Source organism: Tinamus guttatus, unplaced genomic scaffold (assembly GCF_059628265.1).
Source record: "Tinamus guttatus ecotype Peru unplaced genomic scaffold, ASM5962826v1 Tinamus_guttatus_pri_ptg000270l, whole genome shotgun sequence".
In the NCBI taxonomy this organism is placed as follows: Eukaryota; Metazoa; Chordata; class Aves; order Tinamiformes; family Tinamidae; genus Tinamus; species Tinamus guttatus.
The window spans coordinates 105,865-114,686 of NW_028288804.1; positions in this window are offsets into that span (position 1 = coordinate 105,865).

Genomic DNA, 8,822 nt, shown 5'->3' on the forward strand with positions numbered 1-8,822 from the left:
TAACCACGGCGAACCGGTGAACAAATTTTTGTACCGGCTGCGTTTGGAACAGGGTTCAATGGGTGCTAGTTGGCAAGGCATGGCACTGAAAACTGGTGGCCCTGTAGTTATTTTTGTACTAATTGCTTGAGATTGTTCGATCTGTTCAAGTACCCCATTTAAAGGGCTGGTGTGACTCTACCTGTCCTATAGTGACAAGCTGCAAAATTAAGATAACGCAAAGGCATCGCGGCCCCCTCTTGCGGAGGCTGTTTTGTTGTTTTCTGGATTCGGTCAGCGTGGAACTCGCAGGCTCGGGCGGGACGCTTGTCACCGGGGTGTACGGGTTACGGGGGTGTCCGATGATCCGGTCCTGTGAACAGAAACTCACAATTTTCATTAGTTTTATTTTGAAGGTAACAGCCACCTGAATTGGGGTCAGATGCTCTTCCTTTGCAACATGCTTAATCATGAATGCTCCCGCCGGTTTTTCTTTAATTCGGATGTTTACCTTCTTTTTCTCCTTCCTTAAGTTTGAATCGGTTGTGAGCCACTCGTCCTGACTAGTGGCTGATCCGGAGTCGGAACTCGACTGACTGGTCACTTCCGGGCTCCGGTACTTTTTCGTTGGGCTTCGGCGTTTTTTGAAATGTCCGCTCTCATCGGTTCTCCGCCCCTCCCTCGGGCTCGCTCCAGGTCCCTCGCTTGGACCTCCTCTCGACCCCTCCCTCGGGTCTTCTCTCCGCCCCTCACTCGGACGTCTTCTTGACCCCTCCCTCGGGCCGCCCTCAGGTGTCCGGTCACTCCCATTGGTTTCCGGCGCCTCACTCGCACCGGGGGCACCCTCGCCCCGCCCTTCCCCTTGTGGCTCGGCGCCATTTTGAGGGGCATAGGGTGGTGGCCTGGCCCAGACGTCATTATGCTCTGACCCCTCCCTCGGGTCTTCTCTCCGTCCCTCACTCGGACTTGCTCTCGACCCCTCCCTCGGGTCTTCTCTTCGTCCCTCACTCGGACTTGCTCTCGACCCCTCCCTCGGGTCTTCTCTCCGCCCCTCCCTCGGACTTCCTCTCGGCCCCTCCCTCGGGCCGCCCTCAGGTGTCCGGTCACTCCCATTGGTTTCCGGCGCCTCACTCGCACCGGGGGCACCCTCGCCCCGCCCTTCCCCTTGTGGCTCGGCGCCATTTTGAGGGGCATAGGGTGGTGGCCTGGCCCAGACGTCATTATGCTCTGACTTCTTTTCAATGTTCCTAGCTTCCTCGGCTACCTCGCTCCAAACAGATTTCGGCTGTTTCTGCTCCTCTGTAAGCGGGGCGGGGCTCGGGGATGGAGGGGATGTTTCACCCTCTTGCTGACCTTTAGGCTCAGCAGAATTGCCATCATCTGGGGGGTCCAAAGTCTGCGCAGTTGTCCCGATTCCCACTTTGGACGTGGCCAATAAACAGTCTTTTACTGCTACCCAAGTCTCCTGCTCTTTCATAGCTTTCTGTAAGGTTTGTACAACTTTTCCCCAAGCCTTAAGGTTTTTCCCACAACCTGAGAACATTGTCTCCTCAGCTAATGCCATAGTACATTTGTCCCACAGTTCAGGGTGGAGAATATCCACCGGCTGGTCTATAGCCTTAATTTTCAAAAGCCTTGTAACTGCAAGAGTAAAATCTTTTGGCTTACAATCAATCCCCCAGTACTTATGTAATTGCGATACGACCTTTATGAGGGCTTCCATCCTCCTTGTTGATTCAGTAGTGTCCCCTTCGCCGGGGTGGTCCACTTGCTCTGGCTGCTGCTCACGCTCCTCACTCATCCAGGCGATGACGTTCCCGGGTTTCAGCACCACTTGTTGCAGTTCAAATGGCTGCAGCGACCTGGTTCAGGGACGGCACGGCGACCACCCCCAAACCACTCGGGCTATCAGCTAGTTGACAGCAATGTGGTGGACGGCAAATGGCGTTTATTGATGGGAAACAAGGTGTTATATATCTAGGTTTACAACGTCACATCCGTCTGCTTACACCATAGACTAAACACTATTGGCTACTAGGGGCCCTATCTTTCCGTACAGCACGATATCTTCCGGCCGCCGTTCCCTAACTATCTGCAACACCACAGTAAGGCTTCGAATGGTTTCAGGGAGGCCAGCGTCTCACCCCTCAAGGATTTGACTGCCAAACCTAGAACTAAAATAAAGAGCTCCTTAATTCAGGGTTGACAGTCTGCAGCTCCCATGTAGCCTAGGCAGCAATGACTTTTAGTCCTTGGCCACTAGGGGCAAATATGAACTACTGAGGCTGTTATTTAGGTAATAATAAATTGACTTGCCTATGTAGAAAGATATTTCTCTATGTGAGTAAGAGTCGATTTCTAAATATTTACAGGCATTGCTAATCACTATCACTAGCAATATAAATTACATATTAATTTACACATGTCTAATTGTTTAACTCCTGTAATTACTCCTTTGTCTACGTTTGCATTTTTTCTCCCTGCAGTCCTGAGATGCCAGGAATTTGTAGCTGAGGTGCTCTTGCTCTGCTCCCAAACTAATTAAAAGGATTTAATTTTCCTTTGCTGAAAACATTTAGCCCACAGGGTAGCTCAGCTGAGTTGATACACAGAAGAATGTTTACTTTTTTGAGGACATGCTAATGGTTTGTTTCCTCATATGAGATTATGTACATCCACTTTATTTTTAAATATTTGCTACATATGTTAACGACAGTTTATATAGCAACACTTAAACCAGTATGAATAGTCTACTACTATTCCTTCCACAATTCTAGCTTTAAAAATAAAGATATACAAAGACAGAAAAGTATTTATGATGCCCATAACAGCAAATGGAAAAGTCCTTACCCTCCTGCCTCTCCACACCTAATCCTCTAGTCTGATTCCTTCTCATGTTACTTTTAGTAGATAAATATATATTTTTTCTTATTCCTCTTTCCTTAGTATCGCATTATTTGAGTCCTATTTCTCACTTGCAGCCACAAATGCCTTGCAATGCAAGGCAGCTAGCTGAGCATATGGGGAGAGGTAGCCTGGGGCGCTGATGAGGTTACACCCCCATGTCTGAGACATCGGTGTAGCTTCCTTGGCCACCCTGGTGAAAACCCCTCCAGGGGTTGTCAAAATCGGCAGGCTCTAGGGCAAAGCCTCATCCCTAGAAATGAGAGAGAGGGAAAGTGGGGGAATGGGAGAGGATAGGAGAACACTGCAGAGACTTCTGCCCTGGCTCAGAGATAGGTGGGACAGTGGGACATTTGACTCACTGTTCTCTGAAAGCCTGGCCCGGTCCTGCCAAAATTGTCAGCATAGGTCTGTCTGGTGGACCTTACATTGGGCTGCAAAGTACAGCTTTGCAAAACCAAAAACCTAAAAATCAAAAAGTTGCACCACCTTAAATGCAGCTGAAAGATCCATCTGCTATCTTCTGAAAAGGAAAAAGAAACCCATGAGTTATTTGCAGGCAGAAAGTTTGCAATTATAAGATGAAATGAGGTCAGTTGTGAAAGCAAAGGGACTTAGGCTTAGGGCTGGAGATGGAGGAGGGTGCCTAGCATCAAGGTGGATCAATAGCACCATTGATAAGACTGCTCAGCTATCCCTTTGGATAACTGTTGCAATTTGAAGCGGGGGCGGGAGAAGATATCAATTACTGTGTCAGATATAGGCCCGACTCTGGCAGTATCAGATTCACAAACAGTCTGTCGATTGTAGGTCCGATTGCCTTCAAAACAAGTAGTCAAGTTCACAAATAGCGTGATTTATTCAAATGCAACATATACAAAGCAGGTTTTGGATGTCAGTACAGGAAATTCTCTACTACAGCGTGGGATTTCTGGCTAGCTCTGATGTACAAATGTGCAATCATCACTCACCCCAGAAAATGGGAGAGGACTCTCAGTCTTGAGGAGTCTCCTCAGGCGGCATCCCGACCCAAGGGGAGGAAATGGGGTTCAGCCCATCGACTGATTCAGAAGTTACGATGGAATCTTCCCTCCTCCTCCTTCCCTCCTCAGTTCACCTTTTATATATTTTCTTTTACATTTAGGTGGAGCTTGAGTGACTAGAGTCATACTTAATATTGTTCTTGATTGGTGAAAAAGTCTCTCGCTTTCATTTAAAGGTACAGTCAATCGAAAATCTAGAGCGCATGCTCAATGAGGAGTGGTCGTACCTCGGAGGCAGGTAACTTTGGGGATGGAGGTGTGTTTTGACATTATAATGAGCTTATAATGAGCAAAGTTCAAGCAAAGTTCATCTGAAAGGCGTGATTTGCCACCCTTGCTGGCTCAGCACCAGACACGTTATCGTATATCTCCCATTGGGCAGCTACTGTGTGGCTTATCAGCGGCCCAGCACAGGGAGTACAACAGAGTTTGGCCGTGGTGTCTTCACTCCGTTGCACCCTCTGTTACTCCTCATTGCAACTGCAAAGGGGGCAGATTGTGTTGCCTTGGGAACCGTGGGGCAGCAGAGTCCGTGCGTACCAACCATCCTGCAAGTGGCAACTGTGTCTCACCCCAAGCAAGCTTCTGCAATGCCAAAACTTCTGTTAGGCCCTAGTTTTTCTCTAAGTTCCCCCTTCTGAAGCAATTCTTCCACAGGTACACAGCTGGAATAGCTTTACAATAATGCTTAACACTTTTTGTTGGTAGAACTGAGAACCTTGTAGAAAATTGGGCAGCCACCATGGGGAGATTGAGGCACTGAGGAACATGAGGTCTACCCCAAGTCAACAGCAACCTCTAAGATAAATGACCCAAGTGGGCTGGCTTCTGGTGTCTACCCGACCGGTTCTACCAACTTGCTTCTCCATGCTTGTTAAAGAAGGAGAGGGGACAGGTAGATCTTAAGGTCGATCTTAAGGTAGATCTTAAAGCCACGTTGCTTTGGAAAGGTAGTTAAAGAGGTGATTAAAGTATTCTCTTTGAAATGTGCCTCATTTTCCTGTTAAAAATTCTGTTTTTAGGAATGAATCTCTTATGGTGACCACAGGGAAGGTTTAGGCTAACCATGGCAATACTGACAGCTAATCCTGCTTTCTGTTTCTTGCTCTGACCACAAAACACAAAGCCTAATAGGTCCTAAGACAGTATGAAGACAAAAGCTGCTTGTGTGCCTTCTGGGGGGTATTTACCGTTACAGGAATATGAATAAAGTGTGCTCCAAAAAGAAGTTAGTCACCATCAGGTGCACATACCACATCAGGAAGGAGAACTAAAACTGACAAGCAGTTGCTTATGTTTTTAATGGAGGGTGAGCATACCCACTAATGGAAGAGTTGAATGAAAAAAAAAATCAATTTGTACATAAGAGCAAGGAGGAATTGGCAATCGGAGCAGCCACATGCTGACTGCAGGGCTGAGGGGTGCTGCAGGGTGATGCAACAGAGCTTGGGCTTGGCCATGATGGCCAAGATGGGGACAGTGGATGCTACTGGGACATCTGTGCACACAGTGACCTGTCCAGGTGGTATAAAAATTGGCAGTGCATTTTTTCCTCCTAAGTTAAAATAAATAAATAAAGTAACAGACCTACTGGCACAAAATGGTACTGAATACTGAAATGGACCAATAACCCCATACTTAAGCCTGAGAGACAAGAGCTCGGCACAAGAGCATTGCTACCACTGGGCCTAACCTACTCAGTACAGTAACCCTCAAGCCCCGCTGCAGCTCTCCAGAAGTAAGATGTGCGGTTGACTGTGGATAAACCACCCAGGACCTTCAGGAGAGGACAGAGATTTCCAATAAACTACTAATGGTTTAAATTAGCACCTTACACAATGTCATTAAACTTTACGGGGGTTTGAATTAACAGCTGCATCTTACAAAATGTTTTTCATCGACATGAAAGACGCCAGTTCATTCTAGGGTTGCTCATTAGCAAGTGACATTATTTCTTTATTCCGCTATGGGGCTCTTTGCAAATTTGAAAACTGTTTCAGAAATGAAAGCAAAAGTCTCCTGTCATAGAGGCTGATACAAGTCTAGAGCAACCCCATATATGTTAGCTGAGTTACTTTGGATTTGCCTCAGAGTAGCAGAGAGCAAGCTGCCATTAATTGCTTGGAAAATTGCACATCTATAGTAAAGTATTTACATTATTTCTAAAAAGCTAGCTCAAGTTCATCTCAATATAGAAAATTAATTTATATCAGAGTTATTGTTGCAGCTAAAGTGCTAATGACTCAAGGATTAGACCTCGTGACATAGAAATTATTTGGATGAGTGTTCTGACTGAAAAGACCCTCTGTCTTGACTCTCCTGTAAATGTGGTGACTTAAGGAGGTTTTTGACTCAAAGCCTCTGCTATCCACATGGAGAGTGCCTCTGCTCTGAGGTCAGAGATAGCTTAGGTTTGGACAGGTTTAGTCCAGTGGGGGCATGATTTCAAGGCTGAGTTTTGCTTATAGTCAAGCTGATGCTGCCCAAGGAGGCTAAGGTACCTGGAGGCTGATAGGTCTTCAGGCATAAAGTCATACTAAGGTAGGCAAGGTCTTATACGTGGGGCTTGTCAGGACTTCAATGTCCTGTCTGTAGCCATAGATGTCTGAATACAAAGAACAGCGAGGATGAAATAAGATGAGACTTTCATGTGGAAAGCTCAAACTGTGAGGAGACGAGTCTGAATTCATTGGTCTGGCTAAGGCTGGCATGGCAGATATCCCTGGAGCAGCAGGTGACAGGTGGCTGAGCCTCTTCAACTCCCCTATTTTTGCAACCAGAAGATGGAACCTGGAGGTTCCTCGTCATCAGGACACAGCTGTGCAGGAAGAGAGAGATACCTGAGCTGCCTGTGCTGCACCCCATCTCCTCGAGCGGCCTGACATTATGCATTCCCAAACCAGGGGCTGGTGCAGAAAAAGGTGGAGTTTTGCTTGGGAGGGAGCTTGATAGGAGATAGAGTGAGAGGGTGGCATGGGCCACCTCCATCCAGGGCACTGTTAGCTGACTTTAATCTTCTTTATAGGGAGACTTGTGCATCTGTCATTTGTCAACTGTAGTTTATGGCTAAGTGGCAAAAGTGTATTTTTGATGACTTTTGCATGGGTGACATGACTAAGGCCTGGGCAGAGAGAGCAGTACGGAATATCCAGGGGCAGAAAGTGCCTTGTTCTGTTTTCTTTGGAGGAAGTTCTGATGATTTTAAGGAGTGAAAGAGAGTGCTGTCATGGTAGGAAGCATGCTGGTTGTTTTCCCTTTCTAGTAAGTCCAAAATAGAAGTGACCTTCCCAAGGATACTGTTGTGTCCAAGCTTACTTGCTTGTTATATTTTTAAACTCAATCAAGCAGTACTAATGGGCTGCATTCCTTATTTTCTCTATGAATTTATAAGTGAATAGTTCTGATCAGAGACATTAGGCACCATAGGCTTACATGAACTCAAAGATAATGCAAATTTCTGCCACCCATCTGCATGTGTGCCAGATGAAGATGTATTTCAAAAGCAATCTTCCAGCCAGCCACTGAGCTGGTGATAGGTGGGATTGTATTAGTAAGGCAGACAGATATGAGCTGACAAGCTGTTTGGATCAATTATAGGAGCTGGGGGTTACAGGGAATCCTGAAGGATGAATGTGCAGGCATATAAAACCATCATGGGAAAGAGCACTACAAGGAAAGGCTTAAAGTTATAGCTTAAAATAGCTGAAAATAGTTCCTTTTAGCTGTTTTGGCAAATAGGACTTTTTTTTTTTTTAACCAAATGGATGTTGCATCTAGAGCTTTTGCCACTATAAGCATGTCAGGAAGGGATTGAGAAAGAAATCATATCTGTGTTGAAAGCACCTTTCAGCATGAATGAGGAATGCCTATGATCATACATAGAGCTGAGACATGAGTAAGAGACTTCAGGCCATATTTGGTCTAGCTGGGCAAAGATGTTGAAGAACAATAAATCAGAGCAGATTGCTTGGGAAAGTCTCCCAGGGCTGCAGGATGTTGGACGTGTGCCCTTATTCTTTGGGAAAGTAATAGCATTTATTGATGGAGAAGAGAAAGGAAGACACAGATATAATTTCTGGTCATACTTTATAGGTATCAGAAATGAAGACCTCAGCAGACGTCCAGGTCTTGCTGACTCCAAGATATACGTATGTAAGAAGGTTCCAGGAAGACTTCAGTATTCTTGTCCATCTCCACATCTTTGCAGGGATATACTGTTACTGGTGTTCTTCTGTTTTGTAGCAGATGATTTCACCAGCAGTGTGCATATGAGAATGAATTTGGCTCTGAAAACAAAATCAAAGGGAAAAAAAAAAAGAACTATAGTTGCAAGCCAAAATGACTTAACATCATCTTGCAAAGACTTGCAATCACTTCTTCAAGATACAGTATAATTTCTCTAATTTTATTCCTATTTATTTTTATATCCCTGGTGGATATGAGATGAAGCAACAGATTCAAAGTATAGGAAGAGAAATTTAGTTTAGGCATTAAGACCACCTCTTTAAAGCAGAGGGAACAAAGTTCTGAAAGAGATTGCCTAGGGAGATTGTGGAAATCCCATTTCTAGATGTTTGATGTTTGTCTTATCTAGTCTAAGACAAGACAAACATTTGTTTGGAATAGCATTGATGGTGACTTTGCCCTAAAAAAAGGACTACACAGCCCCTTGAAGGATTTCCTCTTCCTCCCATCCTCCATTATTTATGGTTCCTTGATGCTTCTGCCTGCTTTCTCCTATTTTCTTAACTGCATATTATGGAGAACTCACATATAATTGCTGGCTATTTGAGTGCGCCAGGCTGTTTTTCATTTTCTTTGATTTTATGATTACATTTTAGTTGCTAAATATCTGAAATAGCAGAGGGCCTTGTTGAACGACTGTTCAGTAGATGG